The following is a 17539-nucleotide window of genomic DNA, read 5'->3' on the forward strand; positions in this document are numbered from 1 at the left end:
TTAATTTCTTGCTCTCCAAGCACTGTAAGCCCATAAATGGTCTCCTATATATTCACTTTATACAAAGTTGAATTAAAACTTAAATTAGTTAGGCCTTGGTCCTGCATCAAGTGGTCTTATAGTGGACTCTTTGACCCAATATGGTGGTTAGTGTCTTTGATAGGTTCACCATTTTAACTCAAATTATTCTGATTTGGACTAAAATTTCAAGCTTTGAAATAAATAAATTCTAATGGGAATTTCAATGTCGATGCTAATTTCTATTTTGATTTTAAAATTGATGGAACTTAGTAGTAAAATGCACATGGGAATTTTTTTTTTTTGAAACTTCGAATTGTCAATAGATATAATAATGCAAGATCTAAAACTAAAATATTGTAAATAGAATGTATCAAATGACCATGCAGTGTACAAGGTGGAAATCTATAATACAACAATTGTATTAATTTAACATATTCAGTTAACATAAATGAAATTTATAAATAAATTAAATGTTAGTTACTATGCAAATGCACCTACTTTTGACTTATAAAATAAAATGTTTTTGGATATATCTAGTTCGATTTGCATAGAATTTCAAAAGCTTAAAAGTTATTATTCTTATCCTTCTTGTAATATTTCTTATTTTCAGTAAAATAGACAATTTTATTGACAGAGAAATTTCAATTTTGAGTTTTGAATTTCAAATTTCAATTTAGTGGAATTTCATTCCATTGTATAATTTTTGAAAAATATTTTTGAAAATTTATGATATTGATGAATTTTGGTTGACTCATGGAAATTTCAATGAATATATAAGAAGATGAATATTGGTTGCATTTTAATTTCAAGGGGGCATGGCAAGCAGATACATTAAGACAATTTTGTGGAAATTTAAGACCATGTGACAAGTCAAGCTTGTCCAGGGCCCCATGCTTGCCTTCTAGTTGCATATCTCATGCCCATTCACTTTGCATCCATCGAGTAAATAATAGATTAGGCTTTATGTTTTTGCGTCCTCATGTAAACATGTAAAGTTTTGGGGAGGAAAATAATCTTAGCAGAATTAGTCATCAGAATTCTTTTGGGCCTACTACCAAACAGAACTAGAAATGGGTTGTTAAGAAAACTTATATGGCTGGGTTTGTTTGAAAGTCAAAAACCCTTTACAAATTATGGCTAGGCCTGTTGTGAAGGTGGTGACACTCCTATTGTTGAAATTAATGGGAACAAGGATACATAAGTTCCTTCCTCTAGCAGAAGGGGGAACATGGGGCAGATGGGCACCTTGCCAATTGGAGACGATAGATGCCTCTCTCTATGGAATCAACTAGAAGAGGCTGTGCACAAGACTCTTTTAGTGAATGATGACTCAAGAAAGGATGGTACATAAATTCAAGATGTACAGAGAAGGGAAGAGTGTGGTCAGAGAGGTTAAGATTCAAGCCCTAAGATCGTGGATTTGATGCAACCTGAAGAAACCTCAGGTTGCATTGATTTTGGGCTAAAAACGGGATTTGTCTTAGACTCTTAGGAGCTCCATTAAGTTCCAAAAGAGTCATACCAGGAAAGGAGGTATATCTGAAGGGGATTTCACTTCTAATCAAGGTCATGAGTTTGGTAAGATGTATGATGAGGTAGATCACTTACTAGAAGAGATTCTTTTTGAATTTGTGGAAAACTATCTGCAATCAATCACCCCATGTGATAGGTCTGGAGGATTCACAGCTCTATGCAGAGGATATGGCTTGTTTGTCTAACACTGAAGTAGGGGAATCAAAGCAAGTAGATTCACAACAGGGTGTAAGCACTCTTATTGGTTCTTCCCCTTCTGATAATCATGGTACAAATTTTTCTTGGGATTCCTACAGTTTTAGGTAGCTTTGAGGTTGAATGAACTGCAGCTGGTGGTAGTTCTTCACCTTCTCATTTGGCCTCCCCTTCCATGCACGAGCTCCCAGGTACTAGTGAGTATTAATTCTGAAAAAAAGATATTCTACCTTTGCCTTTAAAAGTTTCTTTTGAAAAGAATGACTTGCTTTGCCAAAGAGAGTTAGATTTTGAAGGTATATCTTTGACCTTAGATTCTAGAACCACTGGGGGATGGGAGAGACAGATGAGACCTGCAGGAATTGCAAGATAATTGGAGTGTAATTTATTTTTTTCACTAGGACAGAAATTGGCCTTTGAGCAGATAAACAAGAAAGTTGAAAAGGAATTACAAAAATTGGCTTCTTCTATCAACTATGGGGGGAAAAGGGGAAGAGTGGTAGGGTCCTTAGGTTTTCAAATGAAGATTTTGAGTTGGAACATTAGAGGATTAGGTACTTTGGTCATGTGTCATAGGGTTAAGGAGATTGAAATTAGGAATAGCTTCCCAAGAGGGGGGGGGGGGGAATTGGCTTTTAAAACTTTCTTTTTAGTTCTTTTTTAAAGTCCTTTACTTCTTTTAATATTTAACCAATTCTTTGACTTGTTTATCTATTTTGTCAATCAAACAAGAACTAAGTAAACATTCAATCTTCAACCACAACACTTATTGCTTAACCAAACAAGTAATCAACTTTTCAACCAAACCAATCAATTTACTATGATGATTAAACCAAACAATCATAATAATTCTCAGCTTGTGTGTAGCCCTTTTGTTAATTTGAATTTGAACCAAGCCCTGTATATATGAATTTATTCCTTCAATATAATATTCAATGCGTCATCCAATCACTCTTTCCAAATATTCAGAATCCAAATAAACTCTCAGTTAATTTATCTTTGGGTGTTTAACCAAGTAACGTACTCCCGTATGGTTTCCGCAAAGAATGGTTCAACCAACGTACTCCCTTTCGGTTTCTGCAACCCAAATCAAAATTAAACCTTAAGTTTGTTTGATTTCCAAATATACGTAGTTTATATGATTTTTAAATTTAAACCATCAACGCAATTTAAATATACACTGAAAATAAAGAATAAGGAAAGAGAGAGTGAGACAGAGATTTTTACGAGGTTCAACTTATACCAGCCTACGTCCTCGCCCTTGGCAAAACCACCAAAGGATTCACTAAATTTGTTCCGTTGACGGGTGGAACAAAACCTTTACAAGCGATCCCCCACGCTCAAATACTCCTTCACTAGGTTAGAGCCCGCCTCTCCAAACGATGTCTCCTCGTTCGGTCACTTCTTTGCTAGGTTAGAGCCCACCTCTCTAAGCAATATCCCCTTGCTTAGCCAACGATCCAAACAATCCTTGGAATCGTCAATCTATAAGAAAAATAACAAGAAGCTGGTGTACAAGAGATGCTCACACAAAGAGCAGGTTAGTACAAATTGAAACTATGTACTTCAAAAGATAAATATCATGAAAGAAATACACTTTTGAAGCTTAACAAGGATTTCACCAAATTCCTTTTCTCCAAATGAGAAATCAGTAATCTAACTTTAGGAATTGATGAGCTAGAATCTCAGAATCACTACACTTTCAATTTGCAAGAGATGATCAAGATGAGGCTTTGAGAGCAAGAGAGCTTATGAGAGATTTTCAATGCTTGGTATATTTTGATTTACAAAAACCATGTATTTATAGGCTTTCAAACAAGTTTCCTCGTTGCAAAAGTTTCCTTAGAGAGTTTCCCAAGTTGTTAGAAAATTTGGAGCTCAAAACGGCTATTATTTAAAATATTAGATTTTAAAAAATTTGCTGTTGAACAGTGTTCAGATGACTGAAGAGTCGTGTTTAGTCATCTGAAGTTCCTGAAACCCTTTAAAAAATGAATTGGACATAGGGTCAGATGACTGAAGAGTGGGTTCAGACGTCTGAAGTGTCGGGTTCAGATGTCTGAAGTGTCAAGTTCAGACGTCTGAATAGCTACTGCCTGTTTCAGTTTTGTCCCAGAAAATCTTCAGACATCTGAGCTTATTCTTTAGACGTCTGAAGTGAGTTCAATCATCTGAACAGACAAAAAGCTGTTTTAAAAAATATTTTTCATTAAAAATGATTTGCTCTCTTATTCTAATTTTTACAAAACTTGTTTCAATAATCTTAAATAGGTCTTTAGGTCCTCATAATCTCTTGGAAAAGCTTCGAAACATATTTCAAACGATATTTAGGTTTGAAATACTTACAATATGTTTCCTCGGACTTTATATGCCATGCTTGAGATCATTCTCATTCTTTGCTTTTGAAGTTCTTTGGATATTTGTTTAAGCTAGCTTTTTCTGCAAATGCCTTGGTTTCTCTTTGGATCATTTGTTAGTTTATCTTCCTTGATGACCCACACTTGATCCATACTTGATCTTCACTTGATCCATACTTAATCTTCACTTGATCCATACTTGATCCATATTTCATGAGACTTCTAAGACATTAACATTCTAAACGCTCAAGTCTTCATGCTTGCTTTGGCTCTTCTCTCTCACTTTGCTTTTCTTTGGCTCTTTTGACTTTAAACATTCCTTGGCTTTCAACAAATCATGCATGACCTCATATTCTTCAAGGTTTAATATATCATCTTTCATGCTTTGACTCATTTAAGTTTCATTTGATCCTTGTGAGCACTTTGACCTTACTTTCTCATATATGAGCCCTGAAATATCATTACTTACACAAATACATTAAATTTCACTTGTTTGTTAGCATCAAAATAAGATAACAATATTTTAAGCCTTGCAAGGCCAACAAAGATTTTAGGGCAGAATTCCCTTGATATTGTTTTTCTGTTAGAGACTAATTTAGAGGTGGTGGATGCCTATCTTATTAGGAGTATTCAGGATTTCAGATTTAAGGATTGAGTTTTCCTAGTTTCTACTGGTTCCTCAGGGAGTATAGTGGTTGTTGGGACACTAGAGTTGCTTGCAAAGTTGATGTTGTGTTGGGGGTTCCTTCTCTGTCCTTATTCTATTAGATGTAAGGGGCAATGGTAGTTCCCTCTGTTTATGGCTCCAATTATTCCCATTTGAGGGTTGTTTTTTTGGGATGAGCTAACTACAACTTATGGCTTGTCCTGTGTTTAAGAGGGGATTTAAACATTATCATTGATGAGAAGATGGGTCGGTCTAGGGTTTTTCCAGCATGAGGGGGTTTGATAACTTTATCAGGGAGTGTGACTTGCAGTGTATTCCTCTCTCTAATGCCTGGTTTGCATATGGTGCTACTGTGCTAGGCCTATTGCTACTAGGATTGACATGTTTCTGTTTTCTATAGTGTGGGAGGATGCATTTCCCAATTTGAGTCAAGAGGTGCGCCCTAGAGTGATCTCTTATTATTGTACCTTATTTCCTAAATCTAATCCTCTAAAATGAGGGCCAATTCCATTTAGATTTGAGAATATGTGGCTAACTCTGATTTTCGGAGGTTGACTAGAGAGTGGGGGGGGAGTGCACTGTGGAAGGTTAGGAGGGATTTTGTTTTGTGAGGAGATTGAATTATTTGAAAATTAAACTTAAAATCTAGCACGTGGAAGATTTTGGGGATGTTCAGCCTAGGAAAAAAGGCATTCTTCAGAAGCTTGTTCTGTTAGATGGTCTGGCAGACGGGGGGGCATCTCTCAGAAGAAAATGTTAGTAGAAGAATTCAGTTAATTAATGAGTTCAATATTGGAACCACTTCTTTTAAATGAAGATAGGCATTGGAGGTGGAACTCTAGGATGAAGTGGGTTAAGGATGGGGATTGTAAACCAAGTTTGTTTCATAGTGTGGTGAGTGGTAAGGAATTTCTGAAGAACTTGCGAATGATAGTGGTTTGGATCCCGTTCACACTGCAGATATGATAATATACTTGTGCAGGAATATTTTCTGAGAAGGATGTAGGAAGAGCTATGGTTGAAGGCTGGATTGGTGTCCTATCTTGAGTGAAAAAGAGGAGTGTCTTGAGAGGCTTTTTGAGGAGGAAGAGATTAGAGGTCATGTGTTTGAAATGGATAAAGTGATAGCTCCTGGGCTGGATGCAATGGCCTTTTTTCAGGATTGTTGGGACTTTTTTGAAGGTTGATCTTTTCAGAGTCTTTCATGAATTTTCTTTTAACAATGGGGTGGTTGGTAGAAATCTTAATTCCACATTTATTGCCCTGGTTCCCAAAAAAAAAAAACTATGCTATTAAAGTTAATGACTTTAGACCAATTAGCTTGGTTGTGTCTATAAGATTTTAATTGAAGCCTTATATAAGAGGGTAGCAATAGTCTTGGTGGATACCATCTCCACTATTGAAGTGCTTCTATTGGTGAAAGACACATCTTAGATGCTGCATTGGTGGCCAATGAGATGCTTGAGGAGACAGTTAGAAGAAAGAAGAGGGGCTTGATTTGAAATTGGACTTTGAGAAAGCCTATGACTAGGTTAGTTGGATAGAGATATGGATAGAAAAAGTTCTGGAGGAAGATGGAGGAAGTGGATTCATGATGTCTCTCCTCTATGGTATTTTCTGTCTTAGTGAGCGGGGGTGCTAATTATTTTGAGCTTATAGGGGTCTGAGTCACGTTGAACCCCTTTAGCCCCTTCCTTTTCGCTCTGATGCTTTAAGCAAGTTGACTGATAAAGGTGTTGAAAGAGGCTTGGTGGAAGGATTAAGGTGGGTGATGACAATCTGCCCATTTCTAACCTTCAATTTGCGGATGATACCATTCTTTCTTTTGGAGGATGGGAACAACTTCTCTAATGTGCTAACCATTCTATAGGTTTTTGAGAAGGTGTCAGGGGTTGCATTACTCTTATCCCTTTTCAGTATTCCAGTGAGAGTTGCCTAGAGATTTAAGAAGTTGATGAGGAATTTCTTGAAGCCAAGCCATGGTGAGTGGGAGAGGTGTAACAAGGATAGGTAATCTGGTAGGGAAGTGATTATGGATTTTTCCTTCAAAATCTAACTCTATTTGGCACAACGTTAGTTGTAGTAAAATTGGTGTTCACAAAATAGGATGCTGTTGTAGAATTCAAATTACTTAAGCCCTTGGAAATTTGTGTCTCAAATCTATCTATCTTTCTTTCAAGTAATGGGGAGAGGATCTGTTTTGGGGAGGACCATTAAATTGGGAGTGCCTTTGGCTATTGGTTTCCCTCATTTGTTTTATCTATCTAATCTTTTTGAGTCTCCTATAGTTGCCTTCCTCATTTTGCAAGAAGGTGTCCTATCTTGAGTCTTTCATTTTGGGAGGAATCTCAATGAGAGAGAAACTAATGAGATTGCTTCTTTAACTGCTGTGCTTGATTCCTTTCATGTCCGGATGGGGAGTGATAAACACGTTTAGAATCTTGATTCTTTTGGGGATTTCTAATGCTAATTTTTTTTTTTCTATCATTTAATCCATAACCCTAGTGTCAGTCCATCTGGCTTTTATTCTCTAATCTGGAAAGCTAATGTTCCTTCAAAGATCAAGGCCTTTTCTTGGACTACCATTCTTCAGAAAATCAATGCTAATGATCTACTTCAGAACCAATTTCCTAAAAAGGCCCCATCTCCTGACACTTGTGTCCTCTACTTCAGGAATGGGGAAGTTTACTTTCACTTGTTTTTAAATTCTCCATTCTCTTGGGACTTCGGAATAATATGTTTTGAGATATTTGCAGAAAATTGGGTGTGCCCAGCTTCTCTGGAGCTCTTTTATATTATTATGTTTGGAGGTTTTGGTAAGAGAAAGGAAAGAAAGTTTTATGGTGGTGTACTGTTCTGGATTTTATTAGCTGCATCTGGTTGGAAAGAAATGCTAAAATCTTTATAGATGTTGCCACTTCTAGTAATATTCTTTGGAACAGATTGGTTTCTTGGCGTTCCTTTGGTGTTTGGCAAATGGATTCTTCCAGTATGTTTCTTTGGAAAACATGCAGCGGGATTGACTGGCATTCCATTTTTGTCATTTGGCTTGTATTTACTTTTTCTTTTGTTGCTTTCCTATAGTAAAGGGAGGATATCTTGTATTCTCCCTGGTTTTTTTATTTTTTAGTTTTTTAATTTTATTTTTTTCTTGATTGTAATCTTTTCATCCTTTAATACAGATCTTTGTTAGTATAAAAAAAAAAAGGATCTCGGTGGCACTTTGGTAAATAAAGGGAGTATAACTCTTCTGACATATTGATGTTTCCTCGTGGCAACTTGAGAAAAATATAGAAAGCTATTTTTGAGAAGGTTAGTCTTGATCAATCTTGTATAATACACTAGCATTGCATTCGTGTTTATCCTACTGGCCTCCTTTGCTAAATACATGTTGACCACGAATCTATAATAAAATGAACTATGTTTCTTTGCTTTCCCCCTGTTGATTTTCCAAACAGATGCTTACTTACTGCTTTGTATATTATCCTCATGTGTTATGTCAATATGTCACAGATCTTTGACTACTTCTAGTTTGCATGCCACAAGTCCTGCAATAACTGACCATAATTACAATTTGATCATCACTATAACACTTATTAGTCATAGGTTCATTTCAGCAGTCTCCATACGATGATGCAAGTCTTCATAGGGCAATTTCGAAAGAGAATTTCTTTTTGCCCACGATTATAGTAGTCAATCAACAAGTGTACAAACCATTTTGAATCAAGTGGAATTGATCACACATCTCAACAAGTAAATATATTTTTGATTTAATTGAACCGGTCAAATATGTCTGAATCTTCCGCTTTTGTGAACTCAGGCAGTGTCCCCGACTCCATAGTCCTTGTTAGAAACTTTTGTCAAACAATATTCAGGCTGCTAGAAGGAACATCAGTGTCCATAACTCCCTTTGTTTCAATCAAGATCAATACTGGTTAGGAGAGTAGAAAATTAGAAATCTTAATGCACATCAAATTTTTCATTGAACTTCAATTAAATTGAATTAGAAAAGTAACAATTTGAGAATTGAGAGAAGCTACATGAGACTTTTCTGGTCATTCCTTCCCGTCATAATAGTCAAAGGGGCGTGCCTAGGCATGAGGTGCACAGAGGTGAGACAACCGGTGCCTTACAAGGGCTGAAGTGAGGTGCGAGATTTGAGAGGCGCAGTGAGGAAAGAGGTGCAGTGGGGCATGCTTTATGCATATTTATCCTAAACTTTGTCCCCTCCCCCACCCCCTACCACAAAAAAAAAAAAAAAAAAAAACCATGCGATTTGATTTTTGTATATTGCCTTGAAATGAGTGAGAAGCGGTAAATAAAAATTTGTGGGAAATTTGCATCTAACCAAAAGGAAAAAGCTGACAAGACAGCTGCATGGAGTCAAAGGCCAACCCGAGGCAAAAGCTGCTCTCAGCTTCTTTTTTGAAGATAGACTTGATCAAAGAGAGAGCTGTGAGGAGCATCTTTTCTTTGAAGGCACACCTTCCCAACCAGGTAAGTATCTTTCTTCTTATTCTATTTCAAGAATCTCGACCTGGTCAGACTCCAGAGCTACTTTTTTCTTCTTCTTCTTCTTCTTTTGTCTTCTCCTTTCGCTGCCTTCTTCTCAACCACAGGTCACAAGCTCACAGCTACTTCTTTCTTCTTCTTTCTCAGGGTCATCTTCTTTCATTCTATTTTTGGCCTAGTGACCCGGTCTACTTCTCTTGGTCAAGGCAGCTTTGACTCTGAGGCTCTGAGCCCCCTTTTCATGCTTCCTTTTGTCTGTTTGTTTTATTGTTTTAGTTATTTTTTTATTTTGGTAATTGATGCTGCATTTATTTGGCTTGGCATTTGTCGGTTTTTCTCTTTCGGAGAATTTATAGCATAAAATTATGCCACCCTTTTTTTTTTTTCCTGCTTACCCCCCTTTTCTGCTGCTTTTTAGTTTTGGTTGCAAAAAATCATAAGCCCAGATGCCTGTTGTATTTGGATCCTGCTGCTTATTTATGCTGCAATTTGTTTTGTTTTTTTTCGGAATTTATGCATGAACATTCCACATTATTGAAAGTTTCTAATATAGTTTTCATGTCAAATATTCCCAGCATTTAGGGATTTAAATAGATTCCAAAGCCAACACCAAAAAGGATATTTGACGGAAGTACGCACATTTGGCTGATCCAAAAGTAGAAATAATGTTACTTGAAATTTTTTCCTAGGCAAAGCAACATATTGTTGGAGAATTTTGAATGTAAAAGCAAGGCCTTAAATTTCGATTTTGACTCAAATTTCCAAGCTCTAAAAGTATGGAAATTTTAATTTCGATGTCAATTTTGATTTCAATTTGAAAAAACAGCGGAATAAATAGTAAAGCTGGGAATTCTTTTGTGACTTTAGAAATGGTTAATAGATAAAATAACGTAAGTTTTAGGACTAATATGTTACAAGTTAAATACATCTATGTTGTGTATGAGGTGGAAAAGTTGTAATATAATATGTGTATCAAATATATTTGTAAGATAATGTGTGTTAAACATATTCAATTGATACAAATGAAAGTCTATATCATTTAAAATTTATTTACTATACAAATAATGATAATTTAGACATGAATGGGTAAATAAAATGTTGTTATAAGTTTATAAGAATTTAAATATTATTCATTATACAAGTGATGACAATTTAAACATGAATGGTTAAATAAAATGTTGTTGTAGGTTTATTTTTCCATATTATTTGAAAATCTGTCGTAATAATCTTTTGTTTCGATAAAAAAAGAATAAAATAAATTAAGAGAGAAATTACGCTTCACTCCGAAATCTCTTATTTGAATTCTGAGGAAATTTCATCCTATAGTTAAAATTTCAATAAGTTCCGCTAAAATTTGGAGATTTCGATAAATTTCAGATGATTCGTTGAGATTTTGATGGAAATTATGTACGACAAAAATTGACTGCCATTTCAATTTCGAGGGTGACGAAAACTGGAAATTTCAACGGAAATTTCGAGAATTTTGTGGAAATTTAAGATCATGTGTAAAAGAATGCCTAAAGTGTTGAGCTTGGAAGTGCCTAAAGTGTTGAGCTTGGAAGTGACAAATGAGGCAAAGACTAAAAATAGGGGATTTACTTGCAAAATTTGAGTCCTTGAAGTTAGATGACTTTAAAAAAGATGAAAAGTGGGAAATCTATACGACCAGATGACATGCCATTTGAAGTTTGGAAATGTTTAGAGATAAAGGAAGTATATAGTTAACTAATCTATTCAACACTAAAATTTCGGACGAATGGTAGAAAAGCACATTAATTCCTTTATACAAAAACCAAGTGATATTCAAAATTGTAATAACTCTTATGGAATTAAGATAACACCATTATAAAAACTAAGAAAATGCCTAAGGAATGGAGGAAAAGCATGTTAATACGTTTATACAAAAACAAAGGCGATATTCAAAATTGTAATAATTATTGTGGAATTAAGATTATGAGCCATAAGATGAAACTGTGAGAAAGTGTAAGTGAAGAAAGAATAAGACTAGAAACGAGAGTTTTAGAGAATCAATTTGGTTTTTGTGCTTGGGAGATCGACAACAAAATCCATTTAACTTTTAAGACGATTGATGGAAACTTTAGGGAAATGAAGAGGGACTTGCATATGGTTTTTATTGACTTAGAGAAAGGCTATGATAAAGTACCTAGGAAGTTTTTTGGTAGGTTTTAGCATTATGACTATAGAAAGGGAATCTAGAGAACATCAAGGTTCTACTTTTGAGTCCTTATATTTTTGCTTTAGTGATTGATGAACTCACTAGGAATATCCAAAATGAGATCCCTTGGTGTGTGTTCTTTGCAGATGATATTGTCTTGATTGATGAAAGTAGTAGTGTGGAAACTAAGTTAGAATTTCGGAGAACTATTTTAGTCTAAAAATTTTAGGATAAATAGGAATAAGAGTCATAAGACAAAGTATATGAAATTTAATTTTAGTAACGTAAGGGGGAGTATTGGCAACAAGATTAAACTTGATAATTCATAAACTAACAGCACTAGTAAATTTCAATATCTTGGATCTATTATGTAAGCAGAAGGGGAAATTGAAGAGGATATAATAAATAGAGTTAACTCTAGTTGGTTAAAGTGGAGGAGTGTGTTAAGCATGTTGTGTGATTGTAGAATACCCTTTAAGTAGCTATAAGGCCAGCCATGCTTTATGGATCAAAATGTTGGACAACTAAGAAATATGTGCAAAAGGTAGAAGTTTCCAAAATATGAAAGTTAAGGTGGATGAGTGATATAACATTAAAGGATAAAGTAAGGAACAAACATATACACAATAAACTAGGCATAGCATCAATCAAAGACAAGATGGCGGCTTAGGTGGTTTAAGCATTTGAAAAGCAAGCCTAGTAGCGCATCTGTGAGGAGTGGGTTATTGTTTTTGGTATTAAAAGCGGTAGGGATAGACCTAAAATAACCTAGAGTGAGGTAGTGAGGAACATGGTCTTAAATTTCCACGAAATTGTCAAAAAATCTGTTGAAATCTTTGGTTTCCGTCACCCTCAGAATCGAAATGGTAGTTGATTTCCGTTTTGCATAATTTCCATCGAAATCTCAACAAATCATCCCGAAATTTATTGAAATCTCGAAATTTCAACATAACTTGTCGAAATTTTAAATATACAATGAATTTCCTTGAAATTCAAATAAGAGATTTAGGAGTGAAGTGAAATTTCTCTCTTAATTTATTTATATATTTTTATTGGAAAAAAAATATTATTACAAATGCTTTTGAAATTATATGAAAAAATAAACTTATTGTAGCATTTTATTTAACCATTTGTTTAAATTATCATTATTTGTATAATAAATAATATTTAAGTGATTTATGAATTTCTTTTGTATTAGTTGAATATGTTTACTATACATTATCTTACAAATATGTTTGATACACATACTATATTACAACTTTTCCACCTCGTACGCAACATAGATATATTTAACTTGTAATATATTGTTAGGAATATACGAACAAATTCCCGAAACCTGTGAGAAACAAATAGAGAAAGAATAACGCCAAAGAAAAATTCAATCACACGCACAAGACAATATTTACGTGGTTCGGCAATTTTGCCTACGTCCACGGAGTTGCAGGGATTTCAATATTATCAGGAAGAAAGCACAGAGAGTGTGGCGATACAATTCTCTCGCTCTCGTTCTCTCTCGCGGATACAACCACAGAAACCCTAATCACCCGAAAGCACCCTTTTATATGTTGCGCCTAGGGTTCCGTTCCGAATGGGCTCCAATTAAATAGAGGTCGGGTCGTCATCCAAATCAAAACATAACTAGGCTCCACAAAGGCCCAACAATAATATATTAGTCCTAAAACTTACATTATTATGTTTGTTAACCATTTCTAAAGTTTCACAAAGATTCCATGCTTTACTACTGATTTCCATTATTTTTACAAAATCAAATCGAAATTGACATCAAAATCGAAATTTCCGTACTTTTGAAGCTTCGAAATTTGAGTGGAAATCGAAATTTAAGACCTTGGTGAGGAAGGATTTAATGACTCCTAACTTAGAGGAGGAAAATGCTCTTGATTGAGTGAATTGGCAGAAAAGGATTCATGTAATTGTCCTCACCTAGCGGGACTTAAGGTTGTTGTTGTTATTGGTGGTGGTGGAGCTCACTCAGATCATCAACGCCAAACTTGCAAAAATTCGTTATGAAAGTCTTAGCCTTGTATGTACACAAGCATGTTGATGAATCATTGTCTTTTTTTTTTTTGTTTTTTATTTTTTGTTTTTGTGTTTTCATTTCTGCTTTTGTTTTTTATTTTTTTTAAAAACTTCCTACAAAATCATAGAAAAAGGAGAAATAGGCTAGCCCAACAAGGTTTGCATGATTTGGCGTTTAAATATAATCAAACCTTAAGCTGTCGATGCAACAAGTGTGATATGAGTCATCCCATCCTTCTAGAGGATATTGATAATAGTTATGAGTGCTTCATTGGAAGAATGAATGGAGATTTTGATGAGGATGGTAAATTTGAGAAAATGATTCTTCAACATGGGGTGTTGTTGCTTGAGTTTCTGGAGTAAATGAGCTCAACTATTGCACAGTAGAAGAAGAGCTTCATCTACCACTGCTGGCGCTGCCACATTGGACCTCATAAATGAGTATGAGAGCCAAGAGGCTAATGCAGAGGCAACTAAGAGGAAGAAAATATTTTCAATGATCAGTTTGATGAAGAAGAAGAAGAAGATATCTTAATTGATGATGAGAACTATTAGATTTTAGACTTTAGAATATTCATCATTTGATATTGAACAATGAAGTTTATGCTTTCAGTATGTCAATTTCATTTTCTTTGCACTCTTGTGTGCTTAGTTTGAATAATTTCTATGTAGTGAGTAATTTCAATGTATTTAATTTTAGTATTGAATATTTTAGTATTTTAAATTTAAATATTGGTGACAAAGTTTTCACAAATCATGAATGCATTATATAGGCACTGCATACACAATTTTACTAATTGTGCACCTCACATTTGTGTGGCACACACCTTTGCCTCGTGCCTAACACCTAGTTTGATTGGTTGGTTCAGATCCCAAATTGATTTAGTTTGATCCAGTCTAATTGAAATAACGGTTGTTACATAGCATAATGGCTATTATGTAACGGAATTTTGGAGTGCCGAAACCGATACATACCGATATTGTGAGGAGGATGAAATTCATGGTGGTAACAGCCGTTTTGCACCGTTATTCCACTTTACGCTGCTGACAGTTGTTTTTGACTCATAAGTGTCCAATTCTCCCATTTTTCTCATGATTCCCTCCTTTCTCCCTTTTCCAACAACACATTTACACTAGATCTACCAGTATTAAGCTTCAAAACAAAGAAATTAACCTTTGATTTGCTGTTTGAAGTTGAAGGGGAAAAAGAACCTTAAGTTTTCTAGCAGGGCCAGCACTTTCCCTCTGTTTCCCCAATTTCCTTGCAAATCTCCAGCCATTTTCATTTTTATTTTGGGAAGAATTCGAGTTAGGCAGCTTAGATTTGTAATTTGAGCACTTGTTTGAAGTTTGATCCTCCTCTCTAGTCACTTCGATAGTACAGCAGCTCGGGACTTCTGTGGTCTTCAACTCCTACCCTCCTATGGTAAGTTTCTTTCCTTTCTTCTTTTTTTATTCTTTTATTGTTTTGTCTTTATTTTAGGCTGAAGTGCTGATGGTTAAACCTTGAAATAAATAATTCATTAAAATTTTATCTTATTTTATTAATAGATCTGACATTTTAAATTTTTAATTATTCGAAGATTTTGAATCCTTTATTTTATTTAAGCAAGTTAAAAAATATTAAATATTTATGTACCAAGTAGTATTCTAGTTGTAAGGATGATATGGACCATACACATGATATGGATCATAGTGCTAAGGTTGTGATTGGGAGAAGACTTACTAGACGCTGACCCACTAGGATAAGGATGATATGCATGATATGGATCATAGTACTAAGGTGGTGGATACGTTGGATGATAACTACCATCACGAGATCTATATGATCGTGATGGTGAATCATCTAAACTAAAGTCTCCAAAAACGACGAACCACACCATATAATCTTTAGCAAAGTCATGATCTTGGTACCGGTGGCTTCTTCTAGGCCGTGGTCCATGACTCCCACTAGGGCCACTGCTATTAGCACTCCTCCTGGGTTGTAAAGATTCATACTTAGGAGGAATATCCAAATCATAATTTTCAGGTATATTATATAATCCATAACGACTAGGAGTATATGTGTCTCTCAAAAATGATGTCCCCGTGTCATACCCATAATCATGTTCTGCACCTCCACCACCACCACCACCAGCACTACCACCCCCAGCCCCAGCACCATATCACCACCACCATCATCATCACTTGGTGGGCTCAAACCAAGATTATCATCACTTTGTGTATGTTTAAGACTTGAACTTGAATTGTGCACATTTATAGGTGGTTGATCACCTCTTGTAGTACCACCAACCTCTTCATCTAACCATCTTTGAATTGTCCTAACCATCGAGTAATGGTGCCTCTTTCTCCCCTAGCCATGGAATCAAAGGATCATCTTCTTTGAAAACATAGTCCAAGTTGATGGCATTAAAAACTATCTTCAATTTCTTGTTGGCTTCTCCATATTATGTCTTAACTTTAGCCTTATGTTGTAATACACAAAAAAAAGTTTTTGTTGCCTCATGTACTTCAATCTATTTTTTTTTCCTGTGTGGATAAAGCTAAAGGTGCTCTAATTACCCTTACAGTTTGAAATTGACGTGGTCTAGCTAAGAGCTCTAATTGTTGTTCTCTGAAGCTTAGACACATGCCATAGTGGATCCACCATTTGGCTACATTGAGTAATTGAAGAAAACATATGTCAATATAGTGTATATTTGAAAAGTCAAATTTCAACATAAAAATGATAGAATAGATCCACTCATCCACTATTTAGCTACATTAACTAGGATTTGTATGACTGCCCTTTGAGCCAAAGGGGTTCCAAATGTCTCTTGCCTAAACTAATATAGCAATAGTTGGAAATGGATGATTGTGAAGTATAATTATTAGTAGATATATATTATAGAAATTATTACTGAATGTTCAAATACTTCATTATTCAATAGGCTCAATATTGACTTGATTAATCGCCCAAATTTAAGTATCTATATCGAACACCAACTTGGTTATCACATTTTCAACCCCATACTTGACTTCATTGGCAACTTTAGGAGAGGATCGGGCACCATAAAGAAATTGGGGATTCAAAAAATATCTTAAAATTAAATTCATAAACATATTAATCAATAATAGTGCTTTAATGCAAGCACGTTTGTTTTTGGTTGCTTCGCACACTTGCATTTTTCTAAAATAGGATCCATTGCCCTTAGTCTAGCTTCAAGGAAATTGGGATTGATCCATTACCGTTCATTTCCTCTAGCTTCTTGAACACTATGTGACCAAGCTTTAGTGAAACCACTAGCACTACCACTACCAAAGCCACCCCCCTCTTCATAAATATTAACCCCTCCAGTAATTCTTGACTGGAATCTCTCTCTCTCTCTCTCTCTCTCTCTCTCTCTCTCTCTCCATTGTTACTATGACCATTTTCGAGCAAATCTCATTCTTTCTTCTTTCGAGTCTTCCTCATTGCTCACATTCTAAAATTATCCTCTAATTTGAGCTTCCACTTCTTGTGTTTTTTGTTTATCTCACTTATTCTAAGCATATCATTGCAGGTGTTCTATCATTTATTCTCTTATTTGTGTGGTTACATTTGGGCATCCAGCCACTTGACCTTTTTTATGTGCCAAGTGGTGTTTCAAGCATGTAATACTTTTTTTATAGTCTTCCTACACAATCTACACATAATAACATATCTGTTGCCTTCCATTGGAGTAGCAAAATGCAAACCAATTTCCCCACTAAGTACCTCCTTAGTTCCTTTCTTGTCACGTGGCATCTTGATAAGCTTGATTTGATGATCTCTACACAAAACACATACGAAATACAAAGTTATGGTCCTTGTGGAAGAATGAACATATATCATAGTTAGTAAATACTAATTAGCAGTACTAGTACTAGTAATTAAATAAAAAATAGTTAAATCACGATAAATAAATACTATTGTACTATAATTACATGGTAAATAGTAAGTAGTAACTAGATAGTAGATAACTAGAATTAGATTTAGTCAAATATCATTATAATTTTAAATATTTTATACATAGAAAAAAG

The 17539-nt window shown here is 35.0% G+C and overlaps 1 protein-coding gene across 11 annotated transcripts in view; it reads left to right on the forward strand.

The window, feature by feature from the left end:
- Nucleotides 1–17539, forward strand: part of LOC131149597 (putative pentatricopeptide repeat-containing protein At5g09950) — a 38276-nt gene that overhangs the window by 3832 nt on the left and 16905 nt on the right. For 6 of the 11 annotated variants that reach the window (XM_058100187.1, XM_058100186.1, XM_058100191.1 and 3 more), the window contains exon 2: nt 7956–8085. The exons of the other annotated variants lie outside the window; for them this stretch is intronic. The gene's annotated coding sequence lies outside the window, so the exon portion shown is untranslated. The remainder of the gene's footprint in view (nt 1–7955; nt 8086–17539) is intronic. 11 annotated transcript variants of the gene reach the window in all.

Source organism: Malania oleifera, chromosome 2 (genome assembly GCF_029873635.1).
Source record: "Malania oleifera isolate guangnan ecotype guangnan chromosome 2, ASM2987363v1, whole genome shotgun sequence".
In the NCBI taxonomy this organism is placed as follows: Eukaryota; Viridiplantae; Streptophyta; class Magnoliopsida; order Santalales; family Ximeniaceae; genus Malania; species Malania oleifera.